General features: G+C 35.7%; 1 long non-coding RNA gene across 1 annotated transcript in view; it reads left to right on the top strand.

The window, feature by feature from the left end:
• Positions 1 to 7176: 7176 nt before the first annotated feature.
• The window catches only part of LOC148957836 (uncharacterized), a 44755-nt gene continuing 27478 nt past the window's right edge, over positions 7177 to 24453 (top strand). The window contains exons 1-3 of the long non-coding RNA XR_016145035.1: positions 7177 to 7526; positions 10157 to 10204; positions 12391 to 12512. This is a non-coding gene — a long non-coding RNA (uncharacterized LOC148957836). The remainder of the gene's footprint in view (positions 7527 to 10156; positions 10205 to 12390; positions 12513 to 24453) is intronic.

Here is a 24453-nt window from a genome sequence, read left to right on the forward strand (position 1 = left end):
GGACAATTCGGAATTTTCCAGTACGCCCTTGCTTCAAGTTATATTTTTTTAAAAACTTGAAAACTTTCGAAAGGCAATTATTAATATTCGCACAGAACTAAAATTGATTACAACCATCAATTGACCTCTCGAAAGAACGTTTGCATAAAAAGAACGCCGTGGTTATGGTTTTGCCGTCATAGATTTTACAGTTAAATTTAGCTTCACCATTAAATTGAGAAAAACTGTATAAATGATGTATCAAATTTCCACCATTTTTTTGCCAATTCCTCATAATTGTACAATTTATTGAACAGTTTTCCGATATCTTCAAAAATGCCCAAGACCTATGATTAACCAAGAATTATGACTAACGCAAATTAGTTGCTTCACTAATGACTAATGCGAATTATTTCAAATGCCTGATATCGAATAGCTGAGAGGGTTCTCACTTTTGAAGCATTAACTGAGTACAATCCTATGTTCTTTCCATTCGGAATGGTTGTATCTGGATAAGATAGTCGATGCGTTGGCAGTTGGGTTTGGGAACGTTCACATATTACCTAATCACAGACGGAGGGAGGAGGTTCACACAAGTTTTGACGGTCATAATGATCAATAAAAGATGATAATTTTGGAGGAAGAGGATTTTTTCAATATTGCCTATATTTTTTTATGTAAATTGTGCATGTTTCTTTCTTGAATGATAATGCTCTTTCCAGGGACAATTTTAGTGTGCAGTATTACACACTTTGTTCAGTATTAATTTAAAAACGTACAGTATTGATTTCCAAAATGTACAGTATTGAATTTTGGGATTTGTGAAAATGTCTTTTTGCGGCTATCCCAGATTCCTGCTTTGTTCACAAAATGTGAATTTTCCTGGTCACTTCGATATAGAGTTCATGTATTGTAATTCTCGTATAAACATCGGAAAGACTCTCTTATCAAAACTTAAAACAAATCGAAATTCCCAGAACCAAAAACAAAACATCTCCTGTAAATGTCAGCATTGCTGTAAATTTCGTAATTTGATCTTGTCGAAAATGAAACAGTCAGTAATAATTTATCAGTTGCCCTATGATGCTCGGGAAATTTAGCAGAAGCTCGACTTAACTAAAATAAAGATAAAAAGCCTTATAAAACTTTTTAGTTAATAGATCACCTTTCTTCAAACAGACCCAACAACCTCTCTAATGTATCGGTCGTAAAAATCGGTATTACAGACCACTATATGACATACGGTACTAGAAAATTAAACGCTAGAGTTCATGTCAATGACGTGGTATTTAAGACAGAGGAACGCAGTTTGAAAAATTATGACCGTGACTCTTTCCTTAATGACCGTGACTCTTTCCTCATGTAAATCGGATGACTCCAATAAGATGGCTAGCAATTTCTACGATCTCTTTCTCGCTGTCTTAGATGTGCATGCGCCGTAAAAAAAGGACCGTTAAGACGAGGCCTGCACATATACCATGGATTTCTCAAAGTATCAAGAATTTGATGTGCGAGAGAGACCGTATTAAGAAACGGGCTGAGAGAGATGCAGCACTTTGGCCAAGATATAAGCAGCTTCGAAACCAGGGGCGGTCTGGCGTCAAAATTGCAGGTTGGCTAGAAAACTCTAGGGCCCGGTTTAGGGCGTGGCGGGAAACATCTAGCCACACCCACTAAAAATGTGGCTTAGAATACGATTGATTCAATAAAAATTGATAATAAAGCAATACGCTAAACAGCAGCAGTATAGCGACTTTAATTCGTAAATTCGGACCCAATTGGATCCATACCTTTTCATCTCGTGTAAACAGGCTTTAAAATCTCATGTAGAGTTAAGAATCAAGATCAAAACTTATTCAAATTCTCAAAGTTTCAACTCTTTTCGAAGAACTGCGAAGAATTGCAAATGAATCAGCAAATTGGCCAATGACTTGCTCGTAATCAAGTGGAAAGTTTTCTCTTCTTTTGAAATTATCAGTAGCGCTGAATAATCTTTCAAAGGAAACTTGGGTACAGCTAAGTGTCATCAAGCATTTATACGCGTTGTAGAGGTATGCTGCTAGGTGCATGTTGTATTCGTTAATTTTTTTTATAAAATCCAGTAAATTAAGGTTCAGGCTGACTGTTCTTAATTTTCGCAAAAATTCCGTGGGTGGATTGTCCTTAATTTGTTCTTAAATTAATAGGGGGTAAGCAGTGCGATTGCTAGCTTTTTCGCTCTTGGGAGGTGTTCAGGCATTATTTGCCAACAAAGTGAGTGAGACAGCCTTCATTTAACGACAAGATTGAATATTCATCGAAAAGCAACCACACATGGCTAAAAATCTTCGTATTGGGATAAAATGTTGTTCAAAAATGCATTAAACAGTAACTCAGCCTTAGTATGTTCCTAATTTGATCTCAACTTTGACCAGTTTTGATGCTCATATTCTTATAAAATTGTTATATATGATAAAAGATATAAATATATAAAAAAATTAAAAATGAGCGTCGGTACAAAGTTTTGAATGCGCAGGGTATGCACAGTTGGCAAGCTTTTACCCTTTTAATAAAGGGTGTCGATGTCGACTTTGGGGTCCTTTCTCTCTTTGTGAATCCCCACCTTGAAAGTCACAGTTTTCCTCTCCATATATTTCTTCTCTAAGAGCTTGTTCCTTGAGATCATCTGTTTTCAGGATCTGCTGATAGCAATTTGCAAATGCCAGCAATTCTGACATTCTATGAACTTGAAATCTTAAAAAGGGCTCTTATTGCTCTTTTGCTTCATCTTTGTGTCAACAAATCTTCTTAGCATTGTTGAATCCTGATACAGATTTAGAAGATAAGAGTACGCTCATTCGCTTCTCTGCTTGGCATTCTGTTTACGCGCTCGAATTTTTGTGGCCCTGGTACCCAGGGTACAGGTCAGATTGAACACATGGCTGAAATAACGGAAACCAGGGTTTGGGTGGTTTGAAGCGCATGTATTGGGACTTTAATCGCAATATAATCAGTCTAGGGCATTAAGTATTTGACATTAAGTTCAAAAATTTTCTCCAACGCGGAATGGCCCGTAAATTTCTTGTCTCCAACGATCGCCACTTTGCCACCCGGCCCAGACCGCCCCTGCATTTACAATATATCGCATGGCACATTCATGTATCCCATGTACGGCCGTGTTTATTTAAACAGGCTTATTGATCTTAAAGCTTCAAGTGTCTTCACCCGGATTACACTGTGGTTTACGAGTGTACCTTGCAAGCGAAATCAGTAAAATCCCGTTTTCTCCGGACTCACAAAACCTCTACATCAGGGGTTCTTAATTGTTTTGAGTGCCAGGCCAGAAAAACATGTGGATTTTCTCCGGGGGCCACTGAGTTTTCGACTTTTACATAGCTTGTGTCAAAAAAGTTGCACAAAATCAACGTTCGGATTTCATACTTGCCAGGCTAATTTAGAGATAAGATAGGCAGACCTGTTTTTTCTTGTTAGATTCTTTATTTATAAAATCTATGTAGTGCGCTCATTTTCATGAAATATGTTTTTTGAATGGTGGGTGAGAAGAGAGAAAAAGGGAAGGTGATGATAAATTTAATTCTGACGTAGGATAAGAGGTGAGAGAAACCACGACATTGCAGGGGGATGGGGGAATTTTTACTTTCTAGCTGCTGGACTTTCAAAGGGGGGCCTCAGTGATAAAAATGACGAATTTTATTTAAAGGGGTCACCTTTTTCGATCATTGAGGCTCTGGTACCCAAGGTAGAACTTAATAAAATATCTTTAAGTTATTCAAAAAATCTTGATATGTAATTTTCCAGTCAAAACACAATAGGGGTTGATGTTTTTCTAATCATTGGTTGAGCAGCCAGGTTAATTGATTGTTTGCGAAGCAACCAAGATGGTGACATCAGTAGCATAGACAGGGCCAGGCACCGCGCTGACATTGGGCTAGCAGGGGCTAAAGCCCTTCCACCTTTTTGCAATAATAGGTTCGAAAACATTTTGGAAACATTTGATAGTATTCTCCTATATTAAAGAGTACGCCCTTTTCAGCCCTCCCACATTTAGACTGGTGCACGGTCCCTGGACAGGGTTGACGAAACGTTAATGAAAATGGGAGGAGGGGCGGTATGTTTAAATTGTTCAGGGGTGTAATAAAGGCCATGACCATGGTTAGGAATTCTAGCCAAATTCAAGAAAAAATTTTGAAATATGACATTATAGGGATAGCCAGAAATGCATCTAGAATACTTGCCACATCAAGTTTGTCGAAAGGAAGATCCTAAGCAATACATGTAAGCTTTCATTCACAATAATTTCCCATCCCGTAATAGTTTGCAATTACCAAAAAGCCAAGGTCTTATTCTCAACTTTTAGCGATAAGCCCAGCATATCCGACACACGTAGCTTTGAACAAATTTCTAAATGCAATTATAAAAAACTCTGTCTTGTCTATTGAATACAGTAAATGAATGCTTTCAGTAAGAAACTTTCAAGAATGACGAGTCATTCTTTTCTATGTTAAGTTATCAATTCATGTCTACATTTCTATGAGCATAAAGCTTGCAATGCATTTAAGTCTTCCAGTTGTATCTCGTTTCTTTTTCTTGTTTAGTCTACAATTGGAGACATTTGAAACTTATTCATTTTTATGCAGGCCCGTAGACTGCTGAACTGGATTGGAGGCGTGGATAGAAATATGACTTTTTCTTTACCTGCCTTACGAAATACTGTCAGATCAAGCTGCGCTTATAAGATCTTCACATAATTTTGCCCCCTGCATTGCCCCCTGCCCCCAGTGTCTACGGGCCTGTTATTTTGCAAAGTTCGCCAGGGCAAATCTCGCATGGTTTTTGCCACGTCAGCAAATTTTCGAATAAACAACTAGCACAGTCAGGCCACGCCAATAAAGTTATGCCAAAATTTTTCCGAAGAATTACACCAAAATTTGGCTTAAGTACCGATGTTTTATGCCTAAGATTTTTGGCGAATCATTCATGTTGTATACTGGAGCAAAGTATGGATGTACTGGAGCAAACTTTTTGTCAGAGCTGAAGGGGTTGCGCCCTTCTGCTGTTTTGATCTATACTCCCAAATCTATTTGGTTAGCATTAAAACCTAAACCTATGATTTAATGACAACATTTAAACTGAGGGCCCGAAGAGAACATTTATCAGATTTTGGAACTTCCAGTTAAGTATCGTATTATTGCATAAAGATAAATAAACTGTCAGGACTCAGCGACATTTATTCTGTACCTTCCGTACAAAGTTTCTTTACACAATGGTCTAATTTTTGTGAGTTATGGGTCCTTCCTTTCCGTTGCAGTATAAAAGTTGAGGTGCAAGAATCACGAGTCGAAGTCAACAAAATGCGATCTGAACGACATGAGATCAAATAGAAATTGGTGCGACAGCAAAAGGAACACGAGCGACAAATCAGTAGACAGAGGGAGTCGTCCGCCAAACTGGAACGTACTGTTGAGAGACTAACAAAACAAGTTATCGAACACAGACAGTATCTCGAAAAAAGGGAGGTCAGGTATTCAGCAAGTTGGACTCTCGGGGAAGTCTTCGAAAAGTAACTCTTTATCAACGCTGCATAATAAAAACCATAAGGGTCCTGTGCAGGAACATTCGGGACGGTTGAGACACAACAGGGACGAAAGCGATGATACGGATATCATTTTTTTCTAGTATATAGACGAGGTAATATTTTAATGGAAGGTGTTTTTGGAAACTCAGTTGTTAAGGCTTGGTTTTAAAGGCTCATTCAGACAACTATTTGAATTTTGGGAAAAATGATTCTGTCAATCTTAAGTCGTGCTTAAACAATGTGTCTGAGTCGAAGTGGAATATCTCATTTCATTGGTAAAGATGTCCGTTGCTTCATAACTATAAGCCAAGAACCCATTCTGGTTCTTTGGTGTCTCTGGTCACTTCTGCACCAAACGAGACATGCTTTGATATTACATAAGATAGCTGGACTTCAAATACTATTTGAGTGGGGCGTGCTTCAGGATACTTGACAGGGTTGATGTAGGCCCATTAACTGATTGGGAGAGCCATAAGGGTTCATGCGGTTGGTTTGGATCCAAAAGGCTCTAACAGCCTGAAATACTTTCAATGGCAACGGCCATTCCCCCATCAATATTTATCAAGGCAAATGATATGATGATTCTTGTTTTTGCACAATTTCGATTTGCTTGGATATTCAGGAGGTTCCTGATAGTTTCATTACATACTTTCTGAATAGATAAATAATATTTTTTATTGTGAGATATACTTTCGTTTGTTTTCAATCTTTTAGAATTTATGACTACCATAACAAAATGTAAATTTATTTGCATTGGCTAAGTACTTGTATCGCGCAGCTGTTAGGTCTTAAATAAAAATTGTCTTTAGGACTTTTTCGTAACTCAGTTTAAACGAAATTCACTAAACTTGCATGATGGCATTAACTTCGTGTTATTAAAAAGACAAGTCATCAAGTTCGTAAGGTTGGTAAGGGGTAAATAACATGTCTAGATTAAACTGTTACCAATTAGAATCTAGAAGAAACTACTCTATACGCTCGACGGGTGTCAGCCAACAAGCCTCTCTTCTTTGGCCATTTGTTTTGCACCACGTGATACTTTTCAGCCTCTTAACAGAGGAGCTTGTCCCGGTTGCTATAGAGAAGTTTAGCGGTGTTTCGAACCCGTTCATTAAGTTCGCTCACCCTACTGTACGCTCAGACAGTTGTACTTTAATCGAGATTTCATAAGGCATACTTTTAGAGAAAAGTATCATCATTTTCTTGCTGTGTTTCCTGTATTGGTTCACGTTTTACTCTTGAATTTTAGATACCCTCACGCAGCTTTTCCCGTTAATGGTAAAAAAAAGTTTTATTATCGAATTCTCCTTTTCAACACCAATATGCAAAGCTTGATAAAATGATCCTACCATTTATTCCTATATCATTGGATTTTTGACATGTTCTTGACAGTAGACACAGCACCCCCCTCCCCTCCCCCCCCTCCTTGACAAAAATAGTTTTGCTGATTTTTCTTAACACAAATTTGATATTATCGTAGGCGCGGAGGAGCAATAGCCTGTGAACTCCCAAGAGACACTTCTCCCGCTTATATTTTTGATTGTTGGTTTCCCCTTTGGACCACCTGTGGTTCAATCAAATTGAATCTCCCTTGAGTATCGCAGGTTTTCGTAGAATATAAATAAGCAATCCATTTGCTTTATAATCAATATTCTGAATTATAAACCAGATATTAAATATGATGCATAACAAAGTTTTTATGATGCTAATGGAGACTTGAGGATAATATCGTTCGCTCTGGCATTCTGAAATGAATTCGGCAGTGTTTTCGAAGGTTTATGCTATCCAAGATGGCCTACTTGATGGTGCTCTATTGTGACTTCAGCTAGATCTATAAATCAACTAAATCTCTAAACTTTTCAACTTTGTTCGATACTGGATTTTGTATTGCACCGTAAAGCTTCGTCAAGTAGAAGACATTCGATGCCTGGACGCAGAGGTAGAGGACGCAGGCTGATTGCGTTTAATTGAGGTAATCGAATATGTTCTCTTATTTCCTTTCAAAGTGTTGCTTTTATCTTACCTTATCAGAAAGAAAATACGACATCTTCAAGACTGTTCTTCTTAACGTCAAGCGAATAAGCTTTGTTGAATAATTTTGATAGGGTTCTTATTTTAAGTATTCTGCAACTTCGATAAATACGCAGTAAATCAAAAACCTGCCGGCTGTAAAGAAAACCTGTTTTCAGAGAGCAAACTTAGAATTCGTTTGGTTAAAGCTTTGATTGCAATATATGTGGAAACGTCATTTGACCAGGGACGGATCCAGGATTTTTGGTGACTATAGATCAAATTGTTTGGGATCGGGACCACACCCTTCTTGCTTGTGGGACACGCCCACTATATGGGCAAATGATAAAACCATGTGTGTTTATAGTTGCTTCGTATTCATAAATATTCCTTCGAACATCCTTTTTGTATCTCCAGGGACGCCAGAGAAGGGGGTGTGGGGGTACAACCGCCCCTGTTGCCCTTTTACAAAAGGGGCAAGGGTTGTTTTAATAAAGTTCCCTTGAAACTGGCCAATTGTAATAATCAGAGAGATCATATGAAATTCTGAACTTCTCAAAACATGTAAAATAATTCCTTATGCCGAAAGTTAGCCAATGTTGAAGATACCTACAGGTAATAAAATTGCAGTTACGTATGAATTTGTAGAAGCTGAGAATGATCTTTCAAAAGCCCTTTACTCAAGCCTGCCCCCCCCTCTCTTGCCGCTTGGTCGTTCCGCCGTCCCTGCCTATTCCCTAGTAGGTTCTTGCCTTTGAAGCTACATTACAGGGGACCCAGGATGTGAAGACGAGCTATAGTCCACTGTTGCTTTACAGGGGGCAGAGAGCGGAGAAGAACCGTGGATACTCATATTCTATTGGTTAAAAAGCCATTTTCAAACCTGACTATAGCTTCACTATAGCTCGCGCCAAAAATTATAGTACGAGTTTCATTGTCTTCGATGCCTTTTCCAGAGCAAATCCGGAGAGGCATAGTGATGACCAGTGGCGGCTCGTGACTTTCACAGTTGGGAGGGCAGACCATCAATATTGCGATAATCGATAGAAAGGTCGACTTTGCAAATTTTTCACTGTATTCATGGTTTGATGTTGATCGTCATGGAGTGCAGAAGAAAAAGCATAAATAGATGTGGTTGTTGTTTAGCGATGATGTCATTTTACGGGCAAAATTTTTCTTGCCCCGAATCCAAATGAGCCAATCACAGACGGCGTTTTGCAATGCTCGAGGTCAAAACTTAGCTTGTGCGCATGTCGGCTAGGGGCAAAAAAACTTTGCCGGTAAAATGACATCATCGCTCAAGGCACTAGCGGGCCAGAAGCGAGGCTAAGGACGAGACGGGATAGCAAGGAGCTTTTTCTAGAAGAGATACAAACTTATATAATTAACCACAGTAAGACTATCTTTAAAATTAAATATGAATATCATAGATTTCCTTTGAATCTTTTTGAGGGTGCATGGCCCCAGATGCCCATTAGCAAGAGCCGCCAGCAATGCATGTTTGTTAATAATTTGATAACCTATACCGCTGCTTTCAAATGTTGAGAGGCTTGATAGCAGAGGAAAAATTAACACTTAACTTTGAATTCCGAAAATCAAACACGGAGATTTTGACTATAGCTCGAGCTACAGTTGCTATAGTCTGGATCCGCTCCTGATTTGACCCTATACATTGAATGCAAAACCCCAGTAATTCAGGAGAATTAAAATTCCCTAAATACTTTTACATTGAATTGCGATGTAGTGCTTAGATTTTCTCGCCTCAATCTACTGTAACAAAATTTTTTCGAGGTCGATCTGATTGACTTTCTATTTTGTTTTTCTTATTATAATATCTGTGAATCATTGGTCATGATCTACACCTCCCCCCCCCCCCTACGAACACCCCGACCCGGAAGGAAAATGGAATGGTTGCATACTCCAGTCCCATAGTGAATCTACGTCACTTTATTTGATTCAATCCAAGTAAAGAATTGGAATGCCGGATAAAGTAGTATTTGCTATGATCGTCATAACCAGTATCGTTCCAAGAGTTGAAATCATATGTTCTAAAGAAAAAGAAGCCCTCCTCTTTATCTAGGAGGGGATATAGTGAAGGGGCTATATAGCCTCGCCTAATCAATCAACAAGGGTAAAATCAATCAGAACGATATTTAGCTACCCTTACCCTCTGGTAATAAGAAGATTTTTGGTGAACAGCAAATGCCTGCTGCGTTTACAAATTATTGACATTTTCCTAAGCACGGGATTAAGATCAATTTTGAATCACCTGCAATGCAGCCTGAACTCTATCCATACTTACTCTACATCGAGTAACATGAATCTAAGTAAATTCTTACCTTAGATAGATAGAAAAGATGATTTATATTCGTGTCCCTTTTACTTTTGAAAGAAACTTTGTAGTCTCTGCCCTTTGTATCTTATGCTAACTTTATCTTTGAACTATTTGTATAAGACTCTAAGTTTGAATTTTCAAAAGTTTATGTTTCTCGTTGGATTCATCCATTGATAGAAAGCATTGCTTGTTCTGCCATATTTTCCTTGGATGTTTCCATCCATAATCTAATCTAAGTAAACTGTTACCCTTGATAGATAAAGTCGAAGATTCACCATCGTGTCCTTCCTACGTTCTGAAAGAAGGTTTGTTGACTCTACCCTTTATACCTTTGGCTAAATTTATTTTGGAAGTATTCTGATTCAACTCTAAATTTGAATTCTAAAAGATTAATACTACAGCAAATTTAAGAACGGTCTTACCCTTTATTGATAAAGTCAACGACTTTCCGTCGTGTCTCTTCTGCGTTTTAAAACAAGGTTTTTGTTCCTGTCTCTTGTACTTTTGGCTAAATTTATCTTTAAAATATTCTGATTAAACATTTACTTTGAAGTAAATAACGTTTACGTTTCTCGATGATGTCTCTCCATTGATAGACAGCAATGCTTGTTATGCCATTAATTCCTTGGATTTTTCAATCTTCAATCTAATCGAAGAAAAATCTTACCCTATATTGAAAAGTCGATGACTGTCCATCGTGTCTCTTCTGCGTTGTGAAACAAGCTTCTTGTCCCTGTCTTTTGTACTTTTGGCTAAACTCTTTTTTAATTATACTGATTAAAATCTAACATTTAAATTGATAAAGTTTATGTTTCTCGTTATTCTCTCTCAATTAATAGACAGCAAAGCTTGTCATGCCATTATTTCCCGGGATTTTTAAATGCTTAACCTAATCTTCGTGAACTCTTATGTTAGACCGAAAAAGTCAACGACTTTCCATCGTGTCTGTTCTGCGTTTAAAAACAAGGTTTTCGTTTCTGTCTCTTGTACTGTTGGCTAAATGTATCTTTGAATAATACTGATTAGACTCTTACCTTTTATTAGATAAAGTTTATGTTTCTCGTTGGTCTCTCTCAATTGATAGACAGCAATGCTTGTTGTGCCATTGATTCCTTGGACGTTTCAGTTCTTTATCTAATCTAAGTAAGGTCTTACCCCCTATTGATAAAGTCAATCTCTCTCCATATTGTCTCTTCTGCGTTTTGAAACAAGGTTTTTGTTCCTGTCCCCTTTACTTTTGACTAAACGTATCTTTGAATAATTCTGATTAAAGTCTTACTTTCAAATTATGTTTCTCGTTGGTCTATTTCAATTAATAGACAGCAATGCTTCTCGTAATATTATTTCCTGGGATGTTTCAATCCTCAACGTAGTCTTTGTAAACTCTTACGTTAGACCGAAAAAAGTCGATGAATGTCCATCGTGTCCTTTCTACGTTTTGAAGTTCATCGTTTGATGTTCATTAAATCGTTATAATTTTTGGCAGTTTTACATTCAGTTTGGCAGGATAAAAGTCCCTGACATCCTCAAACAAAACCACAAAGTTACCCACTTTCTTCTACTGTTTTGTATTTTCAAATCAAAAGTAGACAGTCTTGAATTGCTCGCAAAAAAATTTCTTTTTTCATAGATAACTAGGCCTAGATTGCCATTAATTTAATTTCAATAATAAAATTTCGTTTACCATAAGATAATGTTATTAATATTTATGCATTAGTCCACAGAATGAATGCATTACAAAACTTTCCTTCCGTCTGCAGATAATGTAGCAACTAATTCTTTACATCATTTTTGGGTGTAGCCTTTAATAAAGGGCGTGTCTGTGTGGCTTTCTTATTTTGGCTCCCTCACTTCTGATCTGCTTCATACGTGGCTTGATGTAGGACACAGCTGCATAATGTTTGTGGATTTTAAGGCTTTGACTAAAATATTGAAAGTTTGGGAAAAATTTAGGACAAAATCCTGACTTGTTTAATTTCCTCCGAATTCTTCCAAACTAAGGCTGTAATGTGATGCCAATGATTAAAGTCCAATGCAAAACATTATGCGTTACTTTTAATTACCATGACATTACCTCTACTAATGCTACTTTTGCAAGAAATTTGAAGATATCCTCTTAGCAACGATACTACCCTTTGTTATGAAAACCTCCTCTCTTAGCTCTTTTGAATCAATGTCATTTTTTGGCAATTCAGTTTAGAAAACAAAATATTGTTGCTTTTTAGAACTTTGAAAAAATGTTAACAATGAAAAAGCCATCTATGATTTCGATACTTTGATTGAAACGACTTTTTGATTTCAGACTTTGTCGATAACGTTCTCCAGATCTCTTTTAATCATAAACAGTTTGTTTGGTTTCTTCGGTCCTTCAGGTCTTGCTTTTGCTCAGGACTCTGTTCTTTGGGACAAAATTAAAGAAAATTGCATTTTCGTGAACTTTATTGAAATATCTTTTCAACTACTTCCAATGTTTTTTTTGTTAAAATCCTAGGACTCACAAATTCCTCTTCAAAGCTCCATCAATGTAGCCAGTTGATGCTTTGAACAACTAGAAATTGGATATGAATGGGATCTGGACTAAAACCTTCATAAAAACTTGTATGACTTTTGCAGGTATGTCGGTTCCCTTTCCTTCAAATTCAAAAATTACAAACTTTAATAGCGTGGGTCGTTCTGCATTTATTCTTAACTGCAGACCTTTTATTCTGAAGTGCAGACATTACATTTTTTTGGAAAATTTTTATTTTAGAACTACCATTATAATTCAAAAATAATATTTTCCTTGAGAATTAAATCCTGTTCATGACTTATTTTACGTTGCTTTTGATAAAAAGTTTCTTAATGTTGTAAGCTTTGTAAAAACATTTCTCTAAAATTTTTCTGTTATTTTGTTTCCTTCCTCATAAAATTTTATTTCAAACTTACTGCTGGTGGCTCTGTTATGAAATTTCTCTAAAAAACACTATTATTTTTATTTCCTTGCGTATTGATTTATGATTATCACTTACTATCACTAGCTTTGCTTATGAGTTTCTCTAAAAACCAACGTGTCATGTTTTCTTACTAATTTGCTGTAGAGAGCTTTACGTTAAATTTGCCCTAAAATACTTCCTTCCTCTTTGTTTTTGCCTAACAATATTTATTGCTACGTTCCTGTGGGGAGCTTTGCTTTAGAATTATTTTAAAAGCCTTCATGTTCTCATTTCCTTGCCTGTCAATTTTTATTGCTAAGTTGCTGTAGGGAGCTACCCTTCACAATTTCCATAAAATCCTTTCCTCTCTTTCTTTATTTGCCTGTCAATTTTTTTTGCTAAGTTGCAGTAGGGAGCTTTGCTTTGAAACTTCGCAAAAAGCCTTTGTTCTCTTTATTTCATTGCTTGTCATTTTTTAATGCTAAGTTGCTGTAGGGAGCTATGCTTCAGAATTTCCCTACAATCCTTCGCTCTCTTTATTTAGTTATTTGTCAATTTTTTTGCTAAGTTGCTGTAGGGGGCTATCTTTTAGATGTTCCATAAAATCCTTTCCTCCCTTTCTTTTTTTTCCTGTCAATTTTTTTTGCTAATTTGCTCTAGAGAGCTATGCTTCAGAATTTTCATAAAATCAATCGTTGGTTTTCTTTTATTGCTTGTTGATTTTTATTGCTTCCTTGCTGTGGGGGGCTTTGTTTTAGAATTTCCTCAAAATCCTTGGCTCTCTTTATTTCATTGCCTGTCATTTTTTATTGCTTCGTTGCTGTACGGAGCTATGCCTTTGAATTTTCTTAAAGTCCTTAGCTCTCTTTATTTGATTGCCTGTCAATTTTTTTTGCTTAGTTGATGTAGGGAGCTATGCTTCAGAATTTTTTTAAAATCCATCGCTTTCTTTATTTCATTGCCTGTCAATTTTTTTTGCTAAGTTGCTGTAGGGGGCTATCTTTTAGATTTTCCATAAAATCCTTTGCTTTCTTTATTTCATTGCCTGTCAATTTTTATTGCTAAGATGCTGTAGGGAGCTTTGTTTTAGAACTTTCCTAAAATCCTTCGCTCTCTTTAATTCATTGCCTGGCAATTTTTATCGCTAATTTGCTGTAGAGAGCTATGCTTCAGAATTTCCCTAGAATCCTTCGCTCTCTTTATTTAGTTATCTGTCGATTTTTATTGCTTAGTTGCTGTAGGGAGCATCGCTTTGGAATTTCTATAAAATCCTTTCCTCTCTTTATTTATTTGCCTGTCATTTTTTTGTTAATTTGCTGTAGGGGGCTATCTTTTAGAATTTCCATCAAATCATTTCCTTTCTTTATATCATTGCTTGTCATTTTTTATTGCTTTGTTGCTGTAGGGACCTATGCTTTAGAATTTCCCAAAAATCCTTCGTTCTCTTTATTTCATTGCCTGTCATTCTATTGCTTCGTTGCTGTAAGAAGCTATGCTTTAGACTTTTCCTTAAAATCCGTGGCCCTCTTTATTTCATTGGCTGTCATTTCTATTTCTAAGTTGCTGTAGGGAGCTATGCTTTAGAATGTTATTGAAATCCTTGGCTTTCTTTATTTCGTTGCCTGTCATTTCTTATTGCTTCGTTGCTCAAGGGAGCTTTGCTTTAGAAATTTCCTAAAATCCTTCGTTTTCTTTATTTCATTGCCTGTCATTCTATTGCTTCGTTGCTGTAAGAAGCTAAGCTTTAGACTTTTCCTAAAATCCTTGGCCCTCTTTATTTCATTGGCTGTCATTTCTATTGCTAAGTTGCTGTAGGGTGCTATGCTTGAGGATTTCCCTAAAATCCTTCGTTCTCTTTATTTCAATGCCTGTCATTTTTATTGTTTCGTTGATGTAAGGAGCTATGCTTTATAATCTCCCTGAAATCCTTCACTCTCTTTTTTTCATTGCTATGATTCAGAATTTCCCAAAAATCCTTCGTTCTCTTTATTTCATTGCCAGTCATTTTTTGTTGCTTCGTTGTTGTAAGGAGCTCTACGTTAGACTTTTCCTAAAATCCTTCGTTCTCTTTATTTCATTGCCTGTCATTTTTCATTGCTTTGTTCCTGTAACGAGCTATACTTTAGACTTTTCCTAAAATCCTTGGCTCTCTTTATTTCATAGCCTGTCATTTTTATGGCTTTATTGCTGTAGAGAGCTTTGCTTTGGAATTTCCCAAATTTCCCCATTCTTATTATTTCAATGCCTGTCATTTTTATTGTTTCATTGCTGTAGGGAGCTATGCTTCAGAATCTCCCTGAAATCCATTACTCTCTTTATCTCATTGCCTCTATATTTTTAATGCTAAGATGCTGTAGGGAGCTATGTTTCAGAATTTCCAAAAAATCCTTCGTTGTCTTTATTTCTTTGCCTCTCTATTTTAATGTTAAGTTGCTGTAGGGAGCTATGCTTTAAAATTTCACAAAAATCCATCGTTCTCTTTATTTCATTGCCTGTCATTTTTATTGCTTCGTTGCTGTCAGAAGCTATGCTTTAGACTTTTCCTAAAATACTTGGCCCTCTTTATTTCATTGCCTGTCATTTCTATTGCTAAGTTTCTGTAGGGAGCTATGCTTCAGAATTTTTTTGAAATCCTTCGGTTTCTTTATTTCATTGCCTGTCATTTGTTAATGCTTTGTTGCTGTAAGGAGCTTTGCTTTAAAATTTTACAAAAATCTTTCGTTCTCTTTATTTCATTGCTTTTCATTTTTTATTACTAAGTTGCTGTAAGGAGCTAAGCTTTAGAATTTTCTTAAAATCCTTCGCTTTCTTTATTTCGTTGCCTGTCATTTTTATTGCTTCGTTTTTCAAGGGAGCTATGCTTTAGAATCTCCCTAAAATCCTTCGTTCTCTTTTTTTCATTGCCTGTCATTTTTATTCTTTCGTTGTTGTAGAGAGCTATGCTTCAGAATTATCCAAAAATCCTTCGTTCTCTTTATTTCATTGCCTGTCATTTTTTATTGCTTCGTTGCTGTAAGGAGCTCTACTTTAGACTTTTCCTAAAATCATTGGCTCTATATATTTCATTGCCTGTCATTTTATATGGCTTAATTGCTGTAGGGAGCTATTCTTGAGGATTTCCCAAAAATCCTTCGTTGTCTTTATTTCATAGCCTGTCATTTTTATTGCTTCGTTGCTGTAAAGAGCTATACTTTAGACTTTTCCTAAAATCCTTGGCTCTCTTTATTTCCTTGCCTGTCATTTTTATTGTTTCGTTGCTGTAGGGAGCTATGCTTCAGAATTATCCAAAAATCCTTCGTTCTCTTTATTTCATTGTCTGTCATTTTTTATTGCTTCGTTGCTGTGAAGAGCTATGCTTCAGAATCTTCCTAACATCCTTCACTCTCTTTATCTCATTGCCTCTATATTTTTAATGCTAAGATGCTGTAGGGAGCTATGTTTCAGAATTTCCAAAAAGTCCTTCGTTGTCTTTATTTATTTGCCTCTCTATTTTAATGTTAAGTTGCTGTAGGGAGCTATGCTTTAAAATTTCACAAAAATCCATCGTTCTCTTTATTTCATTGCCTGTCATTTTTATTGCTTTGTTGCTGTCAGAAGCTATGCTTTAGACTTTTCCTAAAATACTTGGCCCTCTTTATTTCATTGCCTGTCATTTCTATTGCTAAGTTTCTGTAGGGAGCTATGCTTCGGAATTTTTTTGAAATCCTTCGGTTTCTTTATTTCATTGCCTGTCATTTGTTAATGCTTTGTTGCTGTAAGGAGCTTTGCTTTGAAATTTCACAAAAATCTTTCGTTCTCTTTAATTTATTGCTTTTCATTTTTTATTACTAAGTTGCTGTAAGAAGCTAAGCTTTAGAATTTTCTTAAAATCCTTCGCTTTCTTTATTTCGTTGCCTGTCATTTTTATTGCTTCGTTGTTCAAGGGAGCTATGCTTTAGAATCTCCCTAAAATCCTTCGTTCTCCTTTTTTCATTGCCTGTCATTTTTATTCTTTCGTTGTTGTAGAGAGCTATGCTTCAGAATTATCCAAAAAATCCTTCGTTCTCTTTATTTCATTGCCTGTCATTTTTATTTCTTCGTTGCTGTAAAGAGCTATGCTTCAGACATTTTTTTTAAATCCTTCGCTTCCTTTTTTTCATTGCCTGTCATTTTTATTGCTTCATTGCTGTAAGAAGCTATGCTTTAGATTTTTCCTAAAATCCTTGGCCCTCTTTATTTCATTGCCTGTCATTTCTATTGCTAAGTTGCTGTAGGGAGCTATGCTTTAGAATTTTTTTTGAAATCCTTCGCTTTCTTTATTTCGTTGCCTGTCATTTTTCATTGCTTTGTTGCTGTAAGGAGCTATGCTTCATAATTTTACTAAAATCTTTCACTCTGTACTTTTAGTTGCCTCTCTATTTTTAATGCTAAGTTGCTGTAGGAATCTATCCTTCAGGATTTCCCTAAAATCCTTCCTTTTCTTTATTTCATTGCCTGTCATTTTTTATTGCTTCGTTCCTGTAACGAGCTATACTTTAGACTTTTCCTAAAATCCTTCACTCTCTTTATCTCATTGCCTCTTTATTTTTAATGCTAAGTTGCTGTAGGGAGCTATGCTTCAGAATTTCCAAAAAATCCTTCGTTCTCTTTATTTCTTTGCCTCTCTATATTTAATGTTAAGTTGCTGTAGGGAGCTATGCTTCAGAATTTCCAAAAAATCCTTTGTTCTCTTTATTTCTTTGCCTCTTTATTTTTAATGTTAAGTTGCTGTAGGGAGCTATGCTTCAGAATTTCCAAAAAATCCTTCATTCTCTTTATTTCTTTGCCTCTCTATTTTTAATGTTAAGTTGCTGTAGGGAGCTATATTTCAGAATTTCTTTGAAGTCCTTCGCTTTCTTTATTTAATTGGCTGTCAATTTTCCATTGCTAAGTTGCTCTAAGGAGCATTGCTTTAAAATTTCCCAAAAATCCTTCGTTCTCTTTATTTCATTGCTTTTCATTTTTCAATACTAAGTTGCTGTAGGAAGCTATGCTTCAGAATCTCCCTAAAATCCTTCACTCTCTTTATTTCATTGCCTTTCTTTTTTTATTGCTTAGTTGCTGTAGGGAGCAATGGTTCAGAATTTCCCAAAAATCCTTGGCCCTCGTTATTTCATTGCCTGTCATTTCTATTGCTAAGTTGCTGTAGGGAGCTATGCTTCAGAATTTTTTTGAAATCCTTCGCTTTCTTTATATCAATGCCTGTCATTTTTTATTGATTCGTTGCACAATGGAGCTATGCTTCATAATTTTCCTAAAATCCTTCGTTCTCTTTATTTAATTGCCTGTCATTTTTTATTGCTTCGTTGCTGTGAAGAGCTATGCTTCAGAATTTCCCTAGAATCCTTCGTTCTCTTTATTTCATTGCCTGTCATTTTTATTGTTTCGTTGCTGTAGGAAGCTATGCTTCAGAATCTCCCTAAAATCCTTCACTCTCTTTATTTCATTGCCTCTCTTTTTTAATGCTAACTTGCTGTAGGGAGCAATGGTTCAGAATTTCCCAAAAATCCTTCGTTCTCTTCATTTAATTGCCTGTCATTTCTATTGCTAAGTTGCTGTAGGGAGCTATGCTTCAGAATCTCCCTAAAATCCTTCGCTTTCTTTATTTAATTGCCTGTCAATTTTTATTGCTTCGTTGCTGTAGGGAGCTATGCCTTTGAATTTTCTTAAAGTCCTTAGCTCTCTTTATTTGATTGCCTGTCAATTTTTTTTGCTTAGTTGATGTAGGGAGCTATGCTTCAGAATTTTTTTAAAATCCATCGCTTTCTTTATTTCATTGCCTGTCAATTTTTTGTGGTAAGTTGCTGTAGGGGGCTATCTTTTAGATTTTCCCTAAAATCCTTTGCTTTCTTTATTTCATTGCCTGTCAATTTTTATTGCTAAGATGCTGTAGGGAGCTTTGTTTTAGAATTTTTTTAAAATCCTTCGCTCTCTTTAATTCATTGCCTGGCAATTTTTATCGCTAATTTGCTGTAGAGAGCTATGCTTCAGAATTTCCCTAGAATCCTTCGCTCTCTTTATTTAGTTATCTGTCGATTTTTATTGCTTAGTTGCTGTAGGGGGCATTGCTTTGGAATTTCAAAAAAATCCTTTCCTCTCTTTATTTATTTGCCTGTCATTTTTTTGTTAATTTGCTGTAGGGGGCTATCTTTTAGATTTTCCATCAAATCATTTCCTTTCTTTATATCATTGCTTGTCATTTTTTATTGCTTTGTTGCGGTAGGGACCTATGCTTTAGAATTTCCCAAAAATCCTTCGTTCTCTTTATTTCATTACCTGTCATTCTATTGCTTCGTTGCTGTAAGAAGCTATGCTTTAGACTTTTCCTTAAAACCTTGGCCCTCTTTATTTCATTGCTTGTCATTTCTATTTCTAAGTTGCTGTAGGGAGCTATGCTTTAGAATGTTATTGAAATCCTTGGCTTTCTTTATTTCGTTGCCTGTCATTTCTTATTGCTTCGTTGCTCAAGGGAGATTTGCTTTAGAAATTTCCTAAAATCCTTCGTTTTCTTTATTTCGTTGCCTGTCATTTTTATTGCTTCGTTGTTCAAGGGAGCTATGCTTTAGAATCTCCCTAAAATCCTTCGTTCTCCTTTTTTCATTGCCTGTCATTTTTATTCTTTCTTTGTTGTAGAGAGCTATGCTTCAGAATTATCCAAAAATCTTTCGTTGTCTTTATTTCATTGCCTGTCATTTTTTATTGCTTCGTTGCTGTAAGGAGCTCTACTTTAGACTTTTCCTAAAATCCTTGGCTCTATATATTTCATTGCCTGTCATTTTATATGGCTTAATTGCTGTAGGGAGCTATTCTTGAGGATTTCCCAAAAATCCTTCGTTGTCTTTATTTCATAGCCTGTCATTTTTATTGCTTCGTTGCTGTAAAGAGCTATGCTTCAGAAATTTTTTTAAATCCTTCGCTTCCTTTTTTTCATTGCCTGTCATTTTTATTGCTTCATTGCTGTAAGAAGCTATGCTTTAGATTTTTCCTAAAATCCTTGGCCCTCTTTATTTCATTGCCTGTCATTTCTATTGCTAAGTTGCTGTAGGGAGCTATGCTTTAGAATTTTTTTGAAATCCTTCGCTTCCTTTATTTCGTTGCCTGTCATTTTTCATTGCTTTGTTGCTGTAGGGAGCTATGCTTCATAATGTTACTAAAATCCTTCACTCTGTTTTTTGAGTTGCCTCTCTATTTTTAATGCTAAGTTGCTGTAGGGATCTATCCTTCAGGATTTCCCTAAAATCCTTCTTTTTCTTTGTTTCATTGCCTGTCATTTTTTATTGCTTCGTTCCTGTAACGAGCTATACTTTAGACTTTTCCTAAAATCCTTGGCTCTCTTTATTTCATTGTCTGTCATTTTTTATTGCTTCGTTGCTGTAAAGAGCTATGCTTCAGAATCTTCCTAAAATCCTTCACTCTCTTTATCTCATTGCCTCTTTATTTTTAATGCTAAGTTGCTGTAGGGAGCTATGCTTCAGAATTTCCAAAAAATCCTTCGTTCTCTTTATTTCTTTGCCTCTCTATATTTAATGTTAAGTTGCTGTAGGGAGCTATGCTTCAGAATTTCCAAAAAATCTTCATTCTCTTTATTTCTTTGCCTCTCTCTTTTTAATGTTAAGTTGCTGTAGGGAGCTATACTTCAGAATTTCTTTGAAGTCCTTCGCTTTCTTTATTTAATTGGCTGTCAATTTTCCATTGCTAAGTTGCTCTAAGGAGCATTGCTTTAAAAATTCCCAAAAATCCTTCGTTCTCTTTATTTCATTGCTTTTCATTTTTCAATACTAAGTTGCTGTAGGAAGCTATGCTGCAGAATCTCCCTAAAATCCTTCACTCTCTTTATTTCATTGCCTTTCTTTTTTTAATGCTTAGTTGCTGTAGGGAGCAATGGTTAAGAATTTCCCAAAAATCCTTGGCCCTCGTTATTTCATTGCCTGTCATTTCTATTGCTAAGTTGCTGTAGGGAGCTATGCTTCAGAATTTTTTTGAAATCCTTCGCTTTCTTTATATCATTGCCTGTCATTTTTTATTGATTCGTTGCACAATGGAGCTATGCTTCATAATTTTCCTAAAATCCTTCGTTCTCTTTATTTCATTGCCTGTCATTTTTTATTGCTTCGTTGCTGTAAAGAGCTCTACTTTAGACTTTTCCTAAAATCCTTGGCTCTATATATTTCATTGCCTGTCATTTTATATGGCTTAATTGCTGTAGGGAGCTATTCTTGAAGATTTCCCAAAAATCCTTCGTTGTCTTTATTTCATAGCCTGTCATTTTTATTGCTTCGTTGCTGTAAAGAGCTATGCTTCAGAAATTTTTTTAAATCCTTCGCTTCCTTTTTTTCATTGCCTGTCATTTTTATTGCTTCATTGCTGTAAGAAGCTATGCTTTAGATTTTTCCTAAAATCCTTGGCCCTCTTTATTTCATTGCCTGTCATTTCTATTGCTAAGTTGCTGTAGGGAGCTATGCTTTAGAATTTTTTTGAAATCCTTCGCTTTCTTTATTTTGTTGCCTGTCATTTTTCATTGCTTTGTTGCTGTAGGGAGCTATACTTCATAATTTTACTAAAATCCTTCACTCTGTTTTTTTAGTTGCCTCTCTATTTTTAATGCTAAGTTGCTGTAGGGATCTATCCTTCAGGATTTCCCTAAAATCCTTCTTTTTCTTTGTTTCATTGCCTGTCATTTTTTATTGCTTCGTTCCTGTAACGAGCTATACTTTAGACTTTTCCTAAAATCCTTGGCTCTCTTTATTTCCTTGCCTGTCATTTTTATTGTTTCGTTGCTGTAGGGAGCTATGCTTCAGAATTATCCAAAAAGCCTTCGTTCTCTTTATTTCATTGCCTGTCATTTGTTAATGCTTTGTTGCTGTAAGGAGCTTTGCTTTAAAATTTCACAAAAATCTTTCGTTCTCTTTAATTCATTGCTTTTCATTTTTTATTACTAAGTTGCTGTAAGGAGCTAAGCTTTAGAATTTTCTTAAAATCCTTCGCTTTCTTTATTTCGTTGCCTGTCATTTTTATTGCTTCGTTGTTCAAGGGAGCTATGCTTTAGAATCTCCCTAAAATCCTTCGTTCTCCTTTTTTCATTGCCTGTCATTTTTATTCTTTCTTTGTTGTAGAGAGCTATGCTTCAGAATTATCCAAAAATCTTTCGTTGTCTTTATTTCATTGCCTGTCATTTTTTATTGCTTCGTTGCTGTAAGGAGCTCTACTTTAGACTTTTCCTAAAATCCTTGGCTCTATATATTTCATTGCCTGTCATTTTATATGGCTTAATTGCTGTAGGGAGCTATTCTTGAGGATTTCCCAAAAATCCTTCGTTGTCTTTATTTCATAGCCTGTCATTTTTATTGCTTCGTTGCTGTAAAGAGCTATACTTTAGACTTTTCCTAAAATCCTTGGCTCTCTTTATTTCCTTGCCTGTCATTTTTATTGTTTCGTTGCTGTAGGGAGCTAAGCTTCAGAATTATCCAAAAATCCTTCGTTCTCTTTATTTCATTGCCTGTCATTTTTTATTGCTTCGTTGCTGTAAGGAGCTCTACTTTAGACTTTTCCTAAAATCCTTGGCTCTATATATTTCATTGCCTGTCATTTTATATGGCTTAATTGCTGTAGGGAGCTATTCTTGAAGATTTCCCAAAAATCCTTCGTTGTCTTTATTTCATAGCCTGTCATTTTTATTGCTTCGTTGCTGTAAAGAGCTATGCTTCAGAAATTTTTTTAAATCCTTCGCTTCCTTTTTTTCATTGCCTGTCATTTTTATTGCTTCATTGCTGTAAGAAGCTATGCTTTAGATTTTTCCTAAAATCCTTGGCCCTCTTTATTTCATTGCCTGTCATTTCTATTGCTAAGTTGCTGTAGGGAGCTATGCTTTAGAATTTTTTTGAAATCCTTCGCTTTCTTTATTTTGTTGCCTGTCATTTTTCATTGCTTTGTTGCTGTAGGGAGCTATACTTCATAATTTTACTAAAATCCTTCACTCTGTTTTTTTAGTTGCCTCTCTATTTTTAATGCTAAGTTGCTGTAGGGATCTATCCTTCAGGATTTCCCTAAAATCCTTCTTTTTCTTTGTTTCATTGCCTGTCATTTTTTATTGCTTCGTTCCTGTAACGAGCTATACTTTAGACTTTTCCTAAAATCCTTGGCTCTCTTTATTTCCTTGCCTGTCATTTTTATTGTTTCGTTGCTGTAGGGAGCTATGCTTCAGAATTATCCAAAAAGCCTTCGTTCTCTTTATTTCATTGCCTGTCATTTGTTAATGCTTTGTTGCTGTAAGGAGCTTTGCTTTAAAATTTCACAAAAATCTTTCGTTCTCTTTAATTCATTGCTTTTCATTTTTTATTACTAAGTTGCTGTAAGGAGCTAAGCTTTAGAATTTTCTTAAAATCCTTCGCTTTCTTTATTTCGTTGCCTGTCATTTTTATTGCTTCGTTGTTCAAGGGAGCTATGCTTTAGAATCTCCCTAAAATCCTTCGTTCTCCTTTTTTCATTGCCTGTCATTTTTATTCTTTCTTTGTTGTAAAGAGCTATGCTTCAGAATTATCCAAAAATCTTTCGTTGTCTTTATTTCATTGCCTGTCATTTTTTATTGCTTCGTTGCTGTAAGGAGCTCTACTTTAGACTTTTCCTAAAATCCTTGGCTCTATATATTTCATTGCCTGTCATTTTATATGGCTTAATTGCTGTAGGGAGCTATTCTTGAGGATTTCCCAAAAATCCTTCGTTGTCTTTATTTCATAGCCTGTCATTTTTATTGCTTCGTTGCTGTAAAGAGCTATGCTTCAGAAATTTTTTTAAATCCTTCGCTTCCTTTTTTTCATTGCCTGTCATTTTTATTGCTTCATTGCTGTAAGAAGCTATGCTTTAGATTTTTCCTAAAATCCTTGGCCCTCTTTATTTCATTGCCTGTCATTTCTATTACTAAGTTGCTGTAGGGAGCTATGCTTTAGAATTTTTTTGAAATCCTTCGCTTTCTTTATTTCCTTGCCTGTCATTTTTATTGTTTCGTTGCTGTAGGGAGCTATGCTTCAGAATTATCCAAAAAGCCTTCGTTCTCTTTATTTCATTGTCTGTCATTTTTTATTGCTTCGTTGCTGTAAAGAGCTATGCTTCAGAATCTTCCTAAACTCCTTCACTCTCTTTATCTCATTGCCTCTTTATTTTTAATGCTAAGTTGCTGTAGGGAGCTATGCTTCAGAATTTCCAAAAAATCCTTCGTTCTCTTTATTTCTTTGCCTCTCTATATTTAATGTTAAGTTGCTGTAGGGAGCTATGCTTCAGAATTTCCAAAAAATCCTTCGTTCTCTTTATTTCTTTGCCTCTTTATTTTTAATGTTAAGTTGCTGTAGGGAGCTATGCTTCAGAATTTCCAAAAAATCCTTCATTCTCTTTATTTCTTTGCCTCTCTATTTTTAATGTTAAGTTGCTGTAGGGAGCTATACTTCAGAATTTCTTTGAAGTCCTTCGCTTTCTTTATTTAATTGGCTGTCAATTTTCCATTGCTAAGTTGCTCTAAGGAGCATTGCTTTAAAATTTCCCAAAAATCCTTCGTTCTCTTTATTTAATTGCTTTTCATTTTTCAATACTAAGTTGCTGTAGGAAGCTATGCTTCAGAATCTCCCTAAAATCCT

The sequence above is a fragment of the Rhopilema esculentum genome, chromosome 20, assembly GCF_057945365.1.
Source record: "Rhopilema esculentum isolate cy_ngs chromosome 20, ASM5794536v1, whole genome shotgun sequence".
NCBI classification, from domain to species: Eukaryota; Metazoa; Cnidaria; class Scyphozoa; order Rhizostomeae; family Rhizostomatidae; genus Rhopilema; species Rhopilema esculentum.